At 42.1% G+C, this 20,932-nt stretch overlaps 1 protein-coding gene across 8 annotated transcripts in view; it reads left to right on the top strand.

Moving 5' to 3' along the window:
- Positions 1 to 1,062: 1,062 nt before the first annotated feature.
- The window catches only part of CERS3 (ceramide synthase 3), a 125,304-nt gene continuing 105,434 nt past the window's right edge, over positions 1,063 to 20,932 (top strand). Inside the window, exons 1-3 of one of the 8 annotated variants that reach the window (XM_042941156.1) lie at positions 1,063 to 1,148; positions 4,709 to 4,771; positions 17,355 to 17,441. The gene's annotated coding sequence lies outside the window, so the exon portion shown is untranslated. Of the gene's footprint in view, positions 1,149 to 1,225; positions 1,761 to 4,708; positions 4,772 to 17,354; positions 17,469 to 20,932 lie in introns of those variants that run through there. The other 7 variants (XM_042941158.1, XM_042941154.1, XM_042941155.1 and 4 more) reach the window with 7 other exon arrangements.

Below are 20,932 nucleotides of genomic sequence, written 5' to 3'. Positions count from 1 at the left end.
CCTCCATCTCTATTCATATGGTGCCTGTATCCCAACTCCTTGCTTGCCATTTTATCTCATCCCGAGCTCTCCTTGATGCCTTTTTATTTTTATCTCATGGAAAATGTAGTAAGACCTAACAAAACAAAACAAAACAGTAATAATTGAGTTACTTATTATTAAGAACATACATTTCCTAAACGTTTTTGTGTACTTAAATAGCAAAACAGCTATCATTTTCTGAGCACTTAATTTTTACCAGGTATCATACTAAATACTTCATAGACTTTCTTTCATATGACCCTTAGGACCCCCTGCAAGGAGGAATTATTACCCTCATTTTACTCATGAGGAAAGTAGCATTTTAAAAGGCTATGATAAAGCATTTAAAAGCCCAAGGTCACATATCCCAAAGTTAGTAAATTTTAGAGTCAGAATTTGAACTCAGGGCTGCCTGGCTCCAAAGCCTTTTTTCCTAACCACGACACAATACTGTCTCCTGTATAAATGATTTTCACAGGTTCATATTTTAGTCAAATATTCAAAGAAATAATGTTCCCTCTCTTTTGCTGGAGATTTTTCATCGCTTCATTTTATCTCTATGCTATGTATTGATCTATCTCTGTTAATTCAACCTTGTAATGAGAGATCACCACCTACCTGGGCTTACAGAATTATTCCAGAACTGCTTCGAGCTTCCTCGCCCTGCACCCGGAAGTTGTGGACAGTTTGTAGACCAGTTGCTACTTAACCTCTGGAGAGGTTGTGTAATGGAGTAACAAGGGCGCCGGGTTTGGAATTATTAGAAACCCAGATTAGAACCCCAGCTGAGCTATGTACCAGCAGGACAGCTCGGGCAAGTCACTCGGCCTGTGGTACAAGTCTGTGTTACAAGGTCAGTGTGCCCATTAACAGAAGTGCAGCCTAGGTACAGTACCTGCCGTGAACCTGGCGCCCACACAGGAAGCTGTTGTCATTCCCTTTGCAGTATTCTGATGGCCTGTTGGGCCTCCCCACCCCCACCCCGCCTCCCGCGCGCCACCCCCCGCCCCTCCACCGTGCCCCCTCCAGCCTCGAGGGGCCCTCGTCCCAGGATGCACCGCTGTGCTGACCCCTGGCCCTGGCTCTGCGCACTGGAGTCCCGGCTCGGCTCCGAGCAGAGGAGAAAGGTGCTGGGGAAGGATGTGGCTCCGGGGGCTCTGGGGGTGGGGGTGTACGCGGGGCAGGCTGGCCTCCCTGCCGGAGCCGATGCTGCGCAGGCTGAGCCAGGCCCCTGTCCCCACGCAGGCCGAGGACATGCCCTGAGTCCCTGTCCCCACGCAGGCCGGGGCCCTGTCCCTGTCCCCTCTCAGGGCTGAGGTCGTTCCCTTGGTCCCTGTCTCCGCCCAGGCCTTGTCCCCGGTCCATATCCCCACGCAGGCCCTGGCCCTGTCCCCGCGCAGGCCCAGGCTGTGTCCTGGGCCGAGTCGCCTCCCCATCTTGCTGCAGCCCACTGGTACTGGGCCTTGCAAAGTCAGTTAGGCCCATCCCAGGCTGGAGTGCCTTTGTCTTCGTGGGTTTTTGTGAATCGCTGGGTTGGCTCCATATTTTCTGAATATTAACCCCACCAGGTGAATAGAGATCTGGCCCAGGTTACTGCTCTTTTCTGTGGTAGGGGGCTCAGCAGGGAGCTGTGGACACTGTCCAGAAATGGACTTGAGAGCCTAGACTTGATCCCACAAGCCTATGGCCTTTGTGCCTCTGGCCGGGAAGCCTCTTTGAGTGGGCTTGGTTTTTGTCAGGTAAAAGTTATTATCCCTACTTTCAAAAAATACTGAAAATACACATTTATTTACTCTAAAATTCAGCAAAATTTATCAAGTGTTCAGCATGTGCTTAGACTCAGTTGTAGGTTTCTCTTCCTAGTAGTCATAGTTTGGAGACCAAAATTATGAAACTTGAAGCTTATCCAAATTTGTCTTTTATCTCATCAGAAAATGTCTTTAAATTAACTGAAATGAAGGGGGAAAAAATCTAAGTAGTATGTAGAATTATAGAAAGGGTAAAGCAATCCAATTAGGTAGTTTTGGACCCTATAAATTGTGCTCTGTCACCCCATAATGGGTGAGTAAACCAGTATAGTAGGTCCAGACCAGCATTTTTTAAAGAGTCAATATTAGACTAGAATAGATAATAGATAGTATGGATAAGTATTGTTTTGTGAAACTTTGGTTTCAGTTATGTATATTTGTAGGTATATTTGTATTAGGTCATGATGTAAAAGGTATGTACAAAGGTATTGTGGGTTACATTTAAAAATTAAGTTACTGGTTTAGACCAGGATAAATATGTTACCTATACAGAAAGTACGCTTACAGTAGTAATAACCTATCTTAATAACAATTATTTACATGATTGGAACTGTGGAAGAATCAAATGGTATTTCTGTCCTCATTAGCTCTGTGTGTTTTACATTTACTTTACATGTATTAGCATGGCATGTATCTGGGTATCCGGTCCATCACATTCAGTATAGATCATTCCTGATATGTAAGGAATGGAATGGGAGAATTGCTTCACTATGTGAGATCAGTCACTGGTGGTTAGCAATTATGGGAGCCACAAGCCATCATTGTTACTGTGAAATTATGCATGATTTACACATACCTCTGTTCCTATTGTGTGACTATGTGAGGATCTTTGCTTTACATTGTCCCTGCTGAAACTCAGTGATGACCTGTATTAACAGTCCAAGAGTTTTCTCATCTGTTCTGGTTATTATGTTACTGTCTTGGAAAACAGGACCTTGATGCAAAGCATATCTGAGGCCAAAGTTTTGCTGTTGACAGTCAGGTGGTCTTCTTCTCAGCTTTGAAAAAAAGATTTCTTAAAAATTTAACTAAAATCTGGGGCACCTGGGTGGCTCAGTTGGTTGAGCGTCCGACTTCAGCTCAGGCCATGATCTCACAGTTCATGAGTTTGAGCCCCGTGTCAGGCTCTGTGCTGACAGCTCAGAGCCTGGAACCTGCTTCAGATTCTTTGTCTCCCTCTTTGTCTGCTCCTCTCCCACCCCCTCTCTGTCTCTCAAAAATAAATATATAAATGTTAAAAAAAATTTTAACTAAAATCTGAAGCCCTTGGTGCTCATTATAATAATTATTTTCATATTTTGTATTTGCATTTGTCTGTTGAATGATTGGTCGGTTGATTTTGATTTTAAGGATTTAAATAATGAAAAGTTTGAACCAGAGTTGTTGGGGATAATTTCCCTGTATACAATTTATCCACAAAAGCAACTGATGGGGGGAAATGTATTTGCTTTAGAACTCCACCACAGGGAGTCTGGAAATGACCAAAGAGTGACCAAGGTGGTCCAATAGCCACTATCCCACAGGTGGTCAACATTCTTAACCTCAAGTCTGGGCTTTGTATCTAGTGCCTTGTGGAATAACCAGTCTTGTTCATAAGCAGGCAGATGGGTGACAGTCTTGTTCATGGAAATAAGTCTTAGTTGGCTGACTTCATGAAACTTAGTCCGGCTTTTAAAAAAGTTTAGGCCAGACATTTACTTTTAATTTTTTTAATGTTTATTTATTTTTGAGAGAGAGAGAGACAGAGCATGAACAGGGGAGGAGCAGAGAGATAGGGGGACCAAGAATCCGAAGCAGGCTCCAGGCTCCAAGCTGTCAGCACAGAGCCTGACGCGGAGCTTGAACCCACAAACCAGAAGATCATGACCTGAGCCGAAGTCAAACAGTTAACTGACTGAGCCACCCAAGTGCCCCTAGATATTTACTTATAAATGGCTAGTATTCTCTTTTGCAAATGCGCCTTGCAGACAGTTTAATATGATCAAGCAAACTATTGTTATTATAACCACACTTATAGTTGTCATAACTGCTATGATGTAGTATATATAGTATATAGTATGATGTAGTACGTACAACTCCATAGATGTATGAATGAATGAACATTATAAATTATTCATGGAAACATTCAGTGATGCATATTATTAGTTTTTAGTGAAACTTAATTTTTATACCTGGTTTTTTTAAAGAGGAACTAGGGGCACCTGGGTGACTCAGTCAGTTAAACATCTGACTCTTGATTTTGGCTCAGGTCATGATCTCACAGTTCGTGAGATCGAGCTCTGCATTGGACTCTGTGCTGATAGCATGGAGCCTGCTCGGGATTCTCTCTCTCTCTCTCTCTCTCTCTCTCTCTATCTGCCCCCCCTCTCTTTCAAAATAAGTAAATAAACATTTAAAATAAAGAAAGAAAGAAGAACCAACATTTGGTGTTTTTTTCAGGAAAGATATGAAACATCTGCTGTGTAAGTGAATAGAAATCATCCTATCTCATTGAACACTTTGTGGCAGCACCCAGTAGTGAAACAAGTTATGTGACATCTGAATTTCTAATTCAAAACCAGTCTAATGTAAAAGAGGTCAAAAGGGGTTCTTTTTCCTGATGTGAGGTCTCAGTAGAAGGCAGTGAAGGACCCTTTGTAATCAACTTGGTGTATATAGTATTGTGCTCATATCCTTTTAGTGTCTTCCAAAGTGTTAGACCCCAGCATTGGCTGGGTAGCACCGTTGACCTGTGGATAGTCTCCCAAAGAGGGAGAAGAAATGGGTGCTGACATTCAGGGAATGTGGTTGCCTTTCCAACCTTAGGCAGAGCTTGAGACTGAGTAGCTAGAGAGCAGGGGCCATAGCTGCCTTGTTCATTGTGATTTTCCTGTTTCCAGGCTCAATAAATAATTGTTGAAGGAATGAAAATACTGTGGAAGGAGGAAGAGCGGCAGCAGAAGGTACCTATAGCTTAAAACGTAGGGGGAAGGAGTGTTATCAGATCCTCGACTAATATTTATTGAGGGTCTCCTATGAACCTGGTAGTGTTTCCAGGCTATCTGGGCTCATAGGGTGTTTACAGCCTAGTGGAGACAAGGCACATACCTGCATGTGTATGACACACACACTCATCCAGTTATATGATGGAAGGATTTTGTTCTATACTGGTAAGAATGGGGCTGCATATAAAATGGGGCTCATGGTGTGATTCAGATTAAGTGTAAAGGCTCAAGTAAGAGAAAGGGTGATTCAGGTTGATTAGAGAGGCAGAATTTCCCAGAGGAAATGGAAATGGAGGTCTTGGATGAGGAGGGATTGATCACAGGTGGGATGCAAGCGAAGGTCAGAGTGAGCATAGCTACGGGCTCAGCCCAGGGACTCAAGGTACTGGAGTACAGTGGGGATGACAAGGGGATAGCCTAGGTGGGGATCCCATTTTTGAGGGGAGTTTAGGAAATCAACTGTCATAGAAATTTAGATCGAATGTAACCAGCATAAAGATGCCATAGATTCTGGAGGAAAGAAGTAAGTTGATAAAGGCTGTGTTTTGAGATTATTTGGTAGCAACATGCAGGAGGATGGCTCTACCTCAGGAACCAGAAAGGAAAAGGGAAACAGCCCCCAAGGATTGGGATCTCAGTACCATTCTAGGTTGCACTGGGATGTTCTGGTCACTGTGGGTGCTTTGGTGGCAAAAAAGCAGCTGATGAAGGGAAATGTACTTGGTTTAGAACTCCATCATAGGGAATCTGGAAATGACCAGAGAGTGACTGAGGTGGTCCGATAGCCACTATCCCACAGGTGATCAGCACTCTTAACCTCAAGCCTGGGCTGCATTTCTGGTGCCCCATGGAATAATCAGTCTTTTGTTCACAAGCAGGCAGATGGGTGAGTGTCTTTTTCATGCGAATAAGTCTTAGTTGGCTGACTTCATGAAACTTAGTCCGGCTTGAAAAAAAAATCATACCCAAGAATTCACAAGCTGAAGAAATGTGCCCATTTTGGGGTGTCTCAGGCTAGCCAAGCAGATCTTCTCCTGGTTCCTTGTTGGCAGGTAGCATGTAGGGTATGGGGTAGGAGGGAGAATAAAGTAAGGGGGCAAAGATAGATGGTAGTCTCCTTGAGGTCAGGGACATTGTCTCCATCTTTATATGTCAAGCACCTCGTATAGTATATGTGTTGAATAAGTGATGGCTGGATGGATCAGGGGCATTTTGTTTCCCATTATCACACATAACATGGTATTGACAGCCCATGTGTTTATTGAGACACTCATCTCCCTCTTATCGCCTGTTGCTTCCTACCTATTGTTGACACAACTCATATAAGTCTATTCAAAGCACATGGACTATTTACTTTGATGCCCAACACAATGCTGGATAAAGGAGCACAGCTGTTGAAGCTACCAAGCTGTACCTTCACAGACCTAGACAATCAGGGGATTGGTTGTTTGGGGAATGAAAATTTTATTTACCCTTCTGTCTGCTTCCTGATGCCATATTATACAGTCTTAGCTCCTCATCTAAAATCCGCAGCTTATGCTTGCATGCATGTAGGATATGAAATAGTAAATGTTTGAGAGTTCATCTCCTCCGTGGTCCCAATTTGTCCGATGCAGAGCCTATTGTACTCTGTACAGTAGGTTTGTGAACACTTATGCTCATCCATATGAGTGTGTGTCTGTATCAGTTTGGGCAATCATGCTATATTTTTATTCTTGAGATCCTTAGCTCCCACAAAAGATATGATGTGCCTGGCACATGGTATGAACCCAATGAAATACTTGATCAATGAGTTAATGAATAAATGTGTGTGTTCAGAGAATGGTAATGGGTGCTACTTGGAGTCTTACTCAAGATTTAATTGGAGAATCTATGTCTATGTGCATGAAATAAAGTCTATTAAAAAGTAACATAGGAATAAAGCTTATAGATGAAATAAATTAGTAACAGCAATTATAATTATCATCATAGCTAACGTCAACAGAGGTCTTACTATATGCCAGGTGCTCTTCTATGGACATTACCTCATTTACTGTTTTTACAACTCTGAGGCGTTGCTGTTATTTTCCTCATTTTTCATGTGAGAAATCCAACGGGCTGAGAGGTTAGGTGATTTGCCTGGAGTCACACAGCTAATAAGCATAAGATCACATAGTTAGCACAAAGTGGAAACGGGTGTAGCAACAAGAACTTTCTGAAGAGGCAAGTTGAGATGAGGGCTGCCTGGTCACCCACAGCCACACTTGTGGCCAGGGCCATATGCAAAGACCTTCTGGCCATCTCTCAGTGAGGACTGTGGACTGAGAGGCAGGCAGCTCACACGACAATGTATGATCTGGCTGGCAGACAGCTCCATGGCCTTCCCAGAGTATGAGCCAGATGGATTCTAAAAACCCTTTGCTTTAAGTACTCAGAGTGTAACAGACGTAAGTCTTTGAGGGAAAAATCTCCCTCTCTCCCAACAAACTCAGACTAGAACTGGCCATCTTCATGACACCCAGTACCCACCTGTAAGTTTTGAGAAAGCCCAATGAACTACCTTTGAAAAAAGCAACTGTCTATTGTGGTAGATAGGAAGAGACTCAACCATAAATAACCAAATTAAGTGTACCCACTCAGCATTGAGTGCCAAGAACTGTTCTGTCCCCAGAGGACTCAGCCATGAGCAAGTTAGACAAGAATCCCAGCACTCATGGAGCTAATATTCTGATGGGGAAGATGGGTCACAAACAAGTCAATAAGAGGTCACATGTGTTATATGGTGATGAATGTGATATGAAGAGACCTAAAGCAGGAGAGGGGAAGGAGCTTAGGGGGTGGCACTCAAGTATGAATATATGAGAACCATCAGTTCTGATGATCTCTCTTTCGTTTTCTCACTTTCTCTCAAATTATCTGCCAGGAAATCTTTTAACACTGGGCCAGGGGGAGTGTGGAACCTGGTGAGTGGGGGTAATAGAGACTCAGTTCAGATTCTATGCAGACATTCCTGTATTATTGTGCTTTACTTTATTGTGGTTCACAGATCATGCATTTTTTACAAACTGGAACTTTGTGGCAACCGTGCGTGTAACAAGTCTATCGGCAGGCACCATTTTCCAACAGCATTTGCTCACTTGGTGTCTCTGTCACATTTTGGTAATTCTTGCAACAGTTCAAACTTTTTCATTATAATTATATTTGTTATAGTGATCTGTGATCTTTGATGTTACTCTTGTAATCATAAGACAGCGAACTTGACCAATAAATATGTGTGTTTTGACTGCTCCCCCAACCAGATGTTCCCCCGTCTCTCTCCCTCTCCTCAGGGCTTCCTGTTCCCTAAAATATAACAATATTGAAACTAGGCCAGTTAATAACCCAACAATGCCTTCTAAGTGCTCAAGTACCAGGAAGAGCCATGGGTCTCTCACTTTAAATCAAAACCTAGAAATGATTAAGCTTAGTGAGGAAGGTGTGTCGAAAGCCAACATGGGCTGAAAGCTAGGCCTCTGGAGCCAGCTAGCCAAGCTGTGAATGCAAAGGGAAAGTTCTTGAAAGAAATGAAAAGTGCTACTCCAGTGAACATACGAACGATAAGAAAGTGAAACAGCCTTATTGCTGATACAGAGAACGTAAAACTTTGTCTGGATAGAAGATCAAACCAGCCATACATTCCCTGAAGCCAAAGCCTAATCCAGAGCCAGGCCCTCACTCTCTTCAATTCTGTGAAGGCTCAGAGAGAGGAGGAAGCTACAGACAGAACGTTTGATGCTGGAAGAAGTTGGTTCATGATGTTTAAGGAAGGAACTCATCTCCATAACATCAAAGTACAAAGTGAGCATCAAGTCAAGTGCTGATGTAGAAGCTGCATCAAGTTCTCTAGAAGATCTAGTTGAGACAATGAAGGTGAGTACACTAAACAACAGATTTTCAGTGTAGATGAACCAGCCTGCTCTTGGAAGAAGATGCCATCCAAGATTTTCACAGCTAGAGAGGAGAAGTCCGTGCCTGGCATCAAAGCTTCAAAAAACAGTCCAACTCTTGTTAGGGGCTAATGCAGCTAGTGACTTTAACTTGAAGTCCGTGCCCACTTCCATTTTGAAAATCCTAGGACACTTAAGAATTAAGCTAAATCTTCTCGTCCTGCCCTCGGTAAAGGGAACGACAAAGCCTGGGTGACAGCACATCTTTTTACAACATGATTTACTGACTATTTTTAAGCCTACTGTTGACATTTATGGCTTAGTAAAAAGATTCTTTTCAAAATATGACTGCTTATTGACAATGCACCTGGCTACCCAAGAGCTCTGATGGAGATGTACAGTAGGATTAATGTTGTTTTCATGCCTGCTAACCCAATATCCATTCTGCAATCAATGGATCAAGGAGTCATTTCAAGTTGCAAATCTTATTGTTTAAGAAATACATTTCATAAGGCTACAGCTGCCATAGATAGTGCTTCCTCTGCTGGACCTGGGCAAAGTCAACTGCAAACCTTCCAGAAAGGATTCATCATTACACATGCCCTCAAGAACATTGTGATTCATGGGAAGAGGTCAACATATCAACATGAACAAGAGTTTGGAACAAGCTGACTCCAAACCTCATGGGTGACTTCAAGGGTTCAAGACCTCAGAGAAGGAAGGGAGGGAGAGCAAGAATCCCAAGCAGCCTCTGCACTGTCACCACAGAGCTCGACACAGGGCTTGAACCCATGAACCGTGAAATCATACCCTGAGCCGAAACTCAGTGAACACACAAATGATGCTCTTTAACACTAGGCCAGGGGGATTGTGGAACCTGGTGAGTGGGGGTAACGGATACTTCACTGACTGAGCCACCCAGGTGCCCCTGCCATCTCGTGATCAACGTAACTGGATGAAATGCTGCCTCTTAAGGATAAGCAAAGAAAGTGGTTTCTTGAGATGGAATCTACTCCTGGTGAAGATGTTGTGAAGATTTTTGAAATGACAACAAAGGATTTAGAATATTACAAAACTTAGTTGGTCAAACAACGGCAGGATTGACTCCAATTTTGAAAGAAGTTCTACTGTGAGTAAAATGCTATCAAACAGCATTGCAAGCCACAGAAAAATGTTCATGAAAGGGAGAGTCTATCGATGCAACAAACTTCACTGTCATCTCATTTTAAGAAATTGCCCCTGCCGCCCCGCCCTTTAGCAGCCACCACCCTGATCAGCCAGCAGCCATCAACATCGAGGCGAGACCCTCCACCAGCAAAAAGATTAGGACTGGTTGAAAGCTCAGATGATACTGTATTTTTAGCAAGAAAGTATTTTTGAATTAAGATATATACATTCTTTAGATATAATTCTATTGTACATTTAATATACTACAGTAGAGTATAAAGATAACTTTTACATGCACTGGGAAGGCAAAAAAATTCCTCGACTAGCTTTATTGAGATGTTCACTTTATTGCAGTGGTCTGGAAACCAAACCTATAATGTTTCTGAGGTGGGTCTGTAATCTATCGTCCATTGTGGGGATTTAGGCAAATCATCCAGGGAGCTTTTTACACCAAGAAGATGTAGTGTTCAAATTGAGTCGGTGTACGTATTGTTCTAGGCATTTGTGAAGACATCACCTTGTCCCATAGGAGGTTTTCCATGTACCTATTTAAAGAATACACAGTTTGGTAGCATTTTGACTTAACATATCTGTCTATCAGAAAAACCTTTGCATTTGGAAAGTCTGTGAAAATGATAAGATGAAACATTATAAGGAAACAGTGTTTTTTTACCTAAAAGCCCAGAAAATTGGACTGGTTAGGTTAAGATCAATGTAGCCCAAACTGTACTCATTAAGTTTCTTGGAAGGGTTTCTCTCCTTTGAGGTAAAAGCAGGTCACTTCTATCAAACTTACATTTCCTTCTCTAGAAAATTAGGCTCAGACTTGGTTTGCAATGTAACATGCAATTTAAATATCAGAAATTGCTCCCCGTCCCTTTCCTCTGTGTCTATACCCTGTGCACCCTCTGCTCCTGGCTAGCAGAACTTTGGACACAATTTCTAGTTCTGTGCTTTCCTGCTGTGGCCCAGAGTCCATTTTCCAGCGTCCTGCTTATGCTGTGTTTCTCTTGTGAGTTCCTAAGTGGCCCTCCAGACTCCTGACTAGGTTTGCCTAGGGTCCTCACTGCTCTTACCTTGTCCCCCTCTCCTGTTTTACTCTTTGAAATATTCCCAGTAGGTGTTTTACACACTCACTCACTTCGGTAACAGTTAGTAACAAGCTTGCTCTGCGTGTTAAAACCCATCCATTTTGCAATGCAGCCCCTGGCGGCTCCCCGTGAAACTTTGTCCACTAATATCAGGCTTAACTGCCCACGTTTAATTGGCAGAGGTGTGATGTTCACTTTCAAAAAGCAAATCATTAGGATTTAATAAACAACATCTATTTATGAGGACTTAAAATGTACAACAGATTTAATGTCTTAACTGGCTTCTAAACTTTTCTCATAAAATGAGACAGTTAAGTGTTACCCAGGGAAGAGACACCCACACACGCATGTTACCTGCTTCCTGGGGTTACATGCTTCCTGGGGTTCTCTCTCTTCTGTTAGCAGTGAACTGATACATTCATCATGAGACACAAGGGGGAAAGGGAAAAGGAAAGGCATCACCTTCGGAGTCTTTGAAAGAACCATATTTGTATTTATTTGTCTTCCTCAGAGGAGTTGTGCAAAGACACACTGGGCTGATGTGCACGCACACAGCTCCCCCCATGTCACAACCCACAAACCATCAGAATTCCCCACTTCTATCCCTCTGGAGGTACCCCATCACATAGATTGTGCAACAGGTTAAGTTTTACCTTTGTCCCTGAAGGAAGAAAGGACTACACCCTGACAGTGACTCAGTACAGCATATGATGATGGGATTCTTCTGGTTATTGAGGAGGTACTGAGCTCTGCCACTTGCAACCAGGAACCAGGCCATCATCCATGCTAAGAAAGCTTACAGGGAAAAGGTAGCTGGTAGAGCTTTATCAGTGGGGAAGAGAGACACGATAAAGAAAAACAATTTAATTAGGAAGGTAAGCTGGGTGGCAGTTGGAGAATGATGGACTAGAAAGGGATAGTAGCCTGGGGTCAGGAAGACCAGGCAATTCTACGGAGTCGCCTGGTAAGACATGATCAGAATCTGAACCACACAACCTGCCTCACTTAGTGACCACTCTGCTGAGAGCTCAGCCCTCCTGCCAGATGAGCTTTAAGATTTCCGAACCCTGTCAATAGCCCAAAGAAAGTCTGGGAAGAGGGGCGCCTGGGTAGCTCAGTCAGTTGAGCATCTGACTTTGGCCCAGGTCGCGATCTCTCGGTTCTTGAGTTTGAGCCCCATGTCGGGCTCTGTGCTGACATCTCGGAGCGTGGAACCTGCTTTGGAATCTGTGTCTCCCTCTCTGTCTGTCCCTTCCCCATTGTGTGTATGCACTATCTCTTTCTCTCTCTCAAAAAATAAATAAAAACAATTAAAAAAAATGAAAGTCTGGAGAGAAAAACAGGGTAGGGAGAATTCAGTGAACAAGGCTCCCGTGAAAGGGCCTTCACCAGTCCTCCATCTGTGAATGGAATTTCATTAGTGAAACTTGAGAAACTGTGGAGTCTGAAACTGGCCTCCCCTCTTCTCTGCCTCTAGTTAATTTTTAATTTGCTGTCATTGATTAGCTGACAGGAGAAGAAAGGTGTCTCTCAGCAGCTGAAGTCAGCGGATGGGAAGGGCCTTGAATCAGGCCCTCAGAGTAGGCGGCCTGGCCGGAACCGCCCGGGAGGTGAGGTTTGGCTACGAGGGGGTGCAAGCACCAACTTGTGAAGCTTCCTTGCTCGTCAAAGCACCTTTAAATAATCCACGCCCAGAGTTGTTTCATCTTCAGGCAAGAGAAAGTGAAAACGGCCCCAAAAGGTCTAATATCTCAAATAAACACTGTAAATGTAGGCATACTTGCCTTTGAAATTGGAGCGCCTCAAGCAGACAGACAACGTTTGTGTCCTGCTACTAACAGGTTCGCCTTTCGTTGTCTGTGACGGCTGTTCTCTGAGGCTGACACGAATATAAACAAAGTGCATTACCTCTGACTATTCTGAAAGGAAAGGGTGGTCAGACTTTTATTTTTTGTGACGTGGTTCAAAAAACTGATATTCCTCGCCGCCGCCCCCCCCCCCCCCCCCCCCCCCCCCAGGAAACAGGCAGAGAAGTAGTTGCCTTTTTGCGGATGGGTGGCATGCTGTTGGTGGTTGTGGTAGGGATTTAGTTAGTCCAAAGCTCCGCCAATATTCCCAGGCTTCTAGAAAGTGCTATAGCTGCTGTCAGACGTGCTCGGCGAGGAGAGTAGGGTTGTCAACAGTGTTTCAGGTTTCTCTCCGCCACATAAACCCCTTCCTTTTAACGCAAACAGTAAGACCACCTCGTTTAGTAGTTGGCCAATGACGGTGAGCACCAAAACCAACAACGATGAGGCAATCGTGCATTTGTCATCCTGTGTCTGACTGAGTTCCAGTCCTCTCCTCTCCCAAGTGGTGAAACAGGAAGCATCCTCCCGTCAGGAAGAAATTCAAGGTGCCATCCAGTAGCTTTGCCTCACGTCACTGATCGACCTCAGTCGGAAATCTTGACTTGCAACTTTAGAGGGTGGGTCTCTGAAAGAATTTCAGAGCTTACACAGAGATGAGGTGTGTTGCTCTCTGATGAGAACGAAGCTGACTGGAACGCTGGAAATCTGCCTCTGACTGCTCCTCACAGGCAAGGGGCATCTTTTGTGGGCTGAGATTTCAGAAAAGGTAGGCACCATTTTGCTTTTGTTGTGGCCATTTGAGAGCTTTCAAACCACGTTGGCCTTGACTGTGTATGTGTGTGTGTGTGTGTGTGTGTGTGTGTGTGTGTGTGTGTGTGTGTAAGAGAGAGAGAGAGAGAGAGAGATGATCAAAATGCTCATTTTTGGCCTGATCATTTGAATCCCATTGCTTGATGACTTTTCCTTCAAAAATATTCAGTAGTGGAGAGCAAATGTTGAGTCCAGACTTCTAGTCGTAACCTGTATCACTTGCTCTCTGGCAAGTGTAAATGGATTCATTGTAGGGGTAGGAAGTGGAGTGGAATCAGGGAGTGGACTCACATGAGGCTGAGCCTTTAGTCAGTACAGCTTGGTGTATTCGGAAGGAGAAATGGAAAGGGTGACCACAGGTCTCCAGGTGGCATGGCCAAGGCCATCTCAGACCATTTCGGCATGTCTTAAGTTTGGAACAAGGCAGGACTTGCTCGCCTCACAGCGGCCAACTTCTCTAAACCGGCTCTATCTTGGATGAGACCCTCTCCATGCTGTGTGTGTCCAGAGGGCATTAGCCGATTAGTTATAAAACTGTCAGCCTTGGCTAGAGGAACATAATAAAATTTTTTCTAACTCATGTACACGTTTAGTGAGGATATTCTTTGAAACAGTGTTGTTTCCTGAAAAGCCTTATGCAGAGCAAGGGAAAGAAACCTATGGGACTCACCAGATGATGAATATTAATTTATGTGTTAATCCTCAATATTCAAGTACTTTCTCAATCACGAGTGAGGTTTTTGACTTTAAACAGCACCTTTTCCTGCCTTTTCCCCTATAAGCTTTTAAAAAAGGGGTTGCCACTTAAAAATTTCATCAGTAGAATTTGCTGAACAAAGGGGCACATTTTTTAAGGGGGGGAAATAGATAATAATTGCATAATCTTCCCTTTAAAAATACTTCTGCCTTTTCCAAAAGCAATCAAATTAATTGACATAGTTTGGAGACAATTCTGGGTCAGTAATAACCTACATAATTCTGGGTTAGTAATAATCTACATTTATTGAGTCCTTGCTGTGCATAAATGCATTGCCCATTTAATTCAGTGAGACAGAACTCATGTTCTGAAGTTTTCCAATGAGGACATTTCAGCTTAGTGAGAGGTATAGTAGCATAGCAGAGAAGTGAGAAAGCCCAAAGTCTGTTGCACACAGAAAAAAATGATTGGAGCCTTCTCTGTTCGTATCCTGTTCTGTCAGCTCTTCAGAAACCTTGTCCTATAGAGGGGTTTCTGAAGCCATGATAATATGTAAATATGCCAACCTGGTATCTGATAGCAAAAGACCAAAAGTCAGTCTATAATTTGCTTCTGTTGGGGTGAAGGCATGGTGTGGTGAACAGAACATGGGCTAGAAAGGCAGACAGATCTAGATTTGAATCCCTGCTTTCTGCTTACTATTTATGTGACCTAGGCAAGCCAGTGAAATTCTTCAAACCTCAGTTTCTTTATTTATAAGCTAATTATTATAATATCCATCCCGCAGGGTTATTTGTTATAAAGGATAGAAAGACAAGGTATGCAAAGTGCCTTCTGCATGACTGACAAATGATAGGCTTTTGATAAATAGTATTCATTTCTCCAGTTATTTGCTAATGTTTTCAGTGTGCTGGATCCTGTTCTGGGCTCAGGGGTATCAGCAGTGAACAGACAAGACTGTGCCCTCATGGAACTGACCAGTGTTGTTTATTCTATCATAGTGTCACTGACTTTCCTTGAAAACCAGGTGGTGATTATTGAGATCTTCTGTGGTGGAGCTGATCTGGCTTTGACACAGCCTATGAGGCAGAGTGGTAAACATCCTATGCAAAGAGCCCCCCGAAGCATAGTAAAATCAGGCAAAAAGCAAGAGCATCAGATAACTCTTTTGCAAGTATCAGTTTGTTGTGCTAATCTTTGCAGAGTTAAAGGAAAGATATGTTTTTACACGCGCCTTCACACACATGCACACACACACACAGAGTTCGTTTGAGTTTTCTTAGGCCCCCAAGACGTTGCCCGCAGGCTGTGCATGGGGGGAGAGTCCAAGGTCTCATAAAACACAGAGTGTAGCATGGCAACCATTCATTTACCTTGGGCTCTAGGCCATCTGTACAATAGCCTTGGGCTTTCTGAGGCATCCCCAATGTGAATTTAGGGATGGAGTCCAAAGAATGAACTGGAGATAATACACCTTCAAAAACGTGGATTTGAAGAAGAGTATTTGATTTATTTACTGGCTAAAAGCCTATAGTCACGTTCACCAAATGAGCTAGTTGGCATCAAGAATGGTGCTTTGACAATCTCTCCCTACAAAGAGATAGAAGAGAGGAACAGGGGGGCTCCCTTTGGAATCAAATGCAGGTCTCCCTTCTCTTAGAAACACCTGCACACCCAATACACCAACTTTATTGGTCCTACACAGCCCAAGTTTGTTGTTTTGTTTATTTGGTGGACTCAGAATGATTGAAGAAATCTTTGTGACAGCCCTAGACAGTCCAGACAATTGTCACTATGAAATAAGACTTTCTAAAGTAGCAAGACTTATTTTCCTAAGCCCTATGCAACCATCAGTCTCATCATGTTATGGGTCATACTATATACATTGCCTTAAGATTGCATCTTGCAGTGGGTTTTTTAGATGAAAACAGAAATCACGCTAAAAACCTAAATTAGGGCTTAGGCATAAAACCCTAAAATGGCAAGTGAGTGGAGATATTAAAAATCTTCGACCTTGTACAACACTGTAACAGCCAAAATTCTTCACAGGGCTTTCTGTTGATGGAAGACAGATGTTTGGTTATAAATAGACGTTAGCAATCACTGTCTTTTAAAGACAGTTATTTTCAAATTTCATTATTATCATACCTTAAAGTCTGAGAAAGCCCACTAACAAATAGATGGTGGCTCTAGTGAGAAGGGGATTTAACTTGGGTGACCTTGACACAAACTTCACCTTTCCTAATTATGAGAATTTAAAATTTCTCAAGCTGTGAGTGTCTACATTCCTCGCAAATATAAAGAAATGTAAAGTCAAAGGGATTTGGTTCATTTTAATAACCATTTCTCCTCCTCCTCCTCCTCCTTCTTCTTCTTCTTCTTTTCTTCTTCTTTTTGTTTTGTTTGTTTGTTTGTTTGTTTGTTTGTTTTTCCCCCATCTGGTCATTGGAAAGTCTGTGGAGACAGTTCATGCTGCATTCTTAAGGAGAGTAAACTCAACAGACCCAAGGCCTATCACATAGCTGGTATTTGGTTTATAGAGGTTTCAGTTCAATGGAAATCTTCCTTTTTATTGATCTCCAAATTCTATCTTCAGGAAATATCAAAAAAATGGAGATATTTAATGAAAATCTCCAAATCTCTTTAAGACTGGCACACATGGGGCACCTGGGTGGCTCAGTTGGTTAAGCGTCCGACTTCGGCTCAGGTCATGATCTCGCGGTCTGTGAGTTCGAGCCCCACATTGGGCTCTGTGCTGACAGCTCGGGGCCTGGAGCCTGCTTCAGATTCTGTGTCTCCCTCTCTCTCTGCCCCTCCCCTGCTCATGCTCTGTCTCTCTCTGTCAAAAATAAATAAACATTACAAAAAAATTTTTTTTTAAAGATTGGCACGCACACACACACCACAGTCTCTCTCTTGCACACATACATTTACGTGCAGGTGGATAATATAAAAATAAAACCAAAGGATACATATATTGTGTGTGTGTGTAACCAAGGTTTATTTCTCTTTCTGTCATAGATGGTTCTTCTTCCATCTTTGTAGCTGGGCCTTCTGAAACATGTGACATGTGGTCACTAGGACTGGAGAAGGGAAAAATGAAAACAGGTCTCCAGCTTTTTAATTTTTTTTGAGGTATAACTGATATAGAACATGGTGTTAGTTTCAGGTATATGACATAATAATTCAACATTTGTATGTCTTATGAAATAACCACCAAGTATATCCCTCCTTTATCTCTTAGTGGGAAAACTGTGAAATTCACAGATAAGGCATGCATTTGAAGAGACAAAATATTACATTTGGAGAGACAAAATGTTACATTAAGGGGCTTGAAATCATTTTTATTTACTATATCCATGTTCTAAAATGAAGTACTTAGGGAAAATCGTATGCCACAATCCATTTGTTCTCTACAGAGTACTTGTATGCAAGAACAAAGTGTTTTCCTCTTATTTTGATTCCTTTGCCAGACATATTTTAGTGGATAGTCAATAAATAGTTGTTGATTAGATTGATCTTGACATAAGCCGAACATTAAAATAATCCTTTCAAAATTCAAGCAAAAATTCTGAGAGCATTTTCTTCAATAACGAAGGTTATTTAACATCATTTAATAGCTAAATTGGCTTCAATTTCTTCCCCTCAAATTTTGTTTTCTTGTTTGACATCCCATTAAAACTTGAAAACCATAAAATCTGCTGATGCTGAACAAATCTCAAATTATGCAGATTAGCAATTTTCATTTGTAATGTTCACATCATGAATTCATTATCATATTCCGCTTTGGGTCAAAGTTGCAGGGTTTTATAATGAGCTCCTCCTGTCCTATTAGCTGTAAGTGGCTTTCCCTGACTTGTTTCAAATGGAGATCTGCTTTGGTCTATAACCAATGGTATAAGAATAAAGCTTCAGAGCATTTCTAGATGACAACTATAAGATAACATGCAAGCTGAATTTTCCCAAGTAATTGGTTCACAGATTGCACTATTGTAGTAGATTTCAGACCTTTTTGGTGGGGGGGGGGGACATCACTGATGGTAAGAAATACTTTTTAGATCTCAATTTAAATACACACACACACACACACACACACACACACACACACACATACACACACCCTGACCGAAATGAAAGTTTCACAGAACAATACTGGGTACGTATTGATGTTTTCTCTTCTATTCCATCCCATTCCACTCCATAAAATTTCTGGTCATAGCTACTAATAAATTTTGTGACCTACTGGTAGTGGTTCTCAATACTGGCTGAATATAAGAATCAACTAGGGAACTTAAAAAAAAAAAAAAAGAAAAGAAAAGAAACTAAAGCCAAAGGCACAGTAGACCAATGAAATGAACTAGAGATTCTAGACATAAGCCTCCATCTATTTGGACTCTTGATTTATGATCATGTTGATACTATACAGAAGGGATAGGCATTTGAATATACAGATGGGGGGAAAAGCCTAGAATCCTGATTCTAACCTCAAAATTTATGCACATCTGAATGTTAATTTAGGTGTGGTGGGTAAAACTATAATTTCTAAATCTGCATTGTTCTGATATGATAGCCACTAGCAACTTGTTGCAATTGTGTCCCTGAAATATGGCTGGTCCAGTAGAGACAGGTTATAAGTGCAAAACGCACACCAGATTTCAAAAACTTACCAGAGAGAAAAAATTCATAATGTCTCATTAATAATTTTTATACTGGTTATATGTTGAGATGATAGTATTTGAGATATATCGTGTTAAATAAAATACATTATTACAATTAGTTTCACTTTTTTTCTTCCTTAAATGTGACTAGGAGAAAACTTTCAGTTACATATTTGGCTCCAACTATTTTTCCACTGGACAACATCATTCTTGATGACGAAATAGAATATATTCATGACCTGGGGGCAGGCAGTGATTTTTTTTTAAAAACAAGACACAAAAAGTACTAGCATAATGAAAAAGATCTATATATTGGACTATCCTAAAGCAAATAGCTTCTTTCCATCAAAGCTTACTATTAAAAGAGTAAGAGACAAGCTGCAGAGGGGAAGGAGACATTTGCCATACATATAAACAATGAAGAGTCATGTCCAGAATCAGTAAACAGGTCCATTAAAAAAGGCAGACCAACACAATAGAAAATAGGGCAAGAGATTTTTTTTAATGTTTATTTTTTTTAATTTTTTTTAACGTTTATTTATTTTTGAGACAGAGAGAGACAGAGCATGAACGGGGGAGGGTCAGAGAGAGGGAGACACAGAATCTGAAGCAGGCTCCAGGCTCTGAGCTGTCAGCACAGAGCCCGACATGGGGCTCGAACTCACAGACCGTGAGATCATGACCTGAGCTGAAGTTGGCCGCTTAACCGACTGAGCCACCCAGGTTCCCCTAATGTTTATTTTTGAGAGAGAGAGAGAGAGAGAGAGAGAGAGAGAGAGAGAGAGAATCCCAAACAGGCTCCGTGCCGTCAGCACAGAGCCCAACACGGGGTTCAAACTCACGAACCGTGAGATTATGACCTGAGCCAAAATCAAGAGTCAGATGTTTAACTAACTGAATCACCCAGGCACCCCTGGGCAAGAGATTTGAACAGGTACTTCACAAAAGAGCATATCCAAATGGCCAAGAAACATGAAACATGCTCAAAAATATGAAACAAGGTACTTCCCCTGATTAACCATTAGGGGGATGCAAATTAAAACCACAGGGACGTACCACTACACACCCACCAGAGAGGCTAAAATTTGAAAGACCACAGAGGTGTTGGTGAGAATGTGAAGCAGCTAGAACTCTCATACACACATGTGGGAGTATATATTGGCACAACAGCTTTAGAAAACTGCGTAACTATATGCCCTACAGAAATGCATATGTATGTTTACCAAAGGTATGTTCGAGAATGTTAACAAATAGCATTATTTGTTACAGCCCCCAATTCAAAACAACCCACATTTCCTTCAACAGGAGAATAAAAAAATAGATTGCGATATAGTTATACCATGGAATACTAAACACCAGTGAAAATGAGTCAACCACTGTTACCTGCATCAACCTGGATGTATCTTAGTCATACATGTTGAGGGAAAGACTCTACATGCAAACGAATGCATTCAGTGGGATTCTGTTCATATAAGTTCCACTAGGCAACATTAATCCTTCCTGTTAGAAGTTAGTCTAGGATAGTTGGAGAAAGTGGGGTAGTGACTGGGAAGGGACACAAATGCAGGGGTTAGGATGCTGGTAATACCCTGTTTCTTGGTCTGGCTGTTGGTTCTAACACAGGTGTGTTTACTTTAGTGATTTGTTACTTTACTATCCTACACTGTGCTTTAATACATATGTTTGTTAAGCCACAATAACAACAATACTGATGACAGGATGGCACCTTCAGAGATCCTGATTTATGTGGTCTAAGGGGAGAGCTTGGCTTAAAAATATTTTCCAGGTAATTCCCATAGAGAGCCAGAGTTGAGAGCCAGTGCATTAATGGGTCACAACTGGCTCCTTCAAACACCATGCGCTGATACAAACTATAATCATTAAATGAGGCTGTGCTAGGCTCATACTATCTTTACTTAACTTGCACTGACTTTGAAGACA

Source organism: Panthera leo, chromosome B3 (genome assembly GCF_018350215.1).
Source record: "Panthera leo isolate Ple1 chromosome B3, P.leo_Ple1_pat1.1, whole genome shotgun sequence".
NCBI classification, from domain to species: domain Eukaryota; kingdom Metazoa; phylum Chordata; class Mammalia; order Carnivora; family Felidae; genus Panthera; species Panthera leo.
The sequence above is the reverse complement of the archived record's forward strand: the minus strand, read 5'-3'. Positions and strand labels throughout refer to the sequence as shown.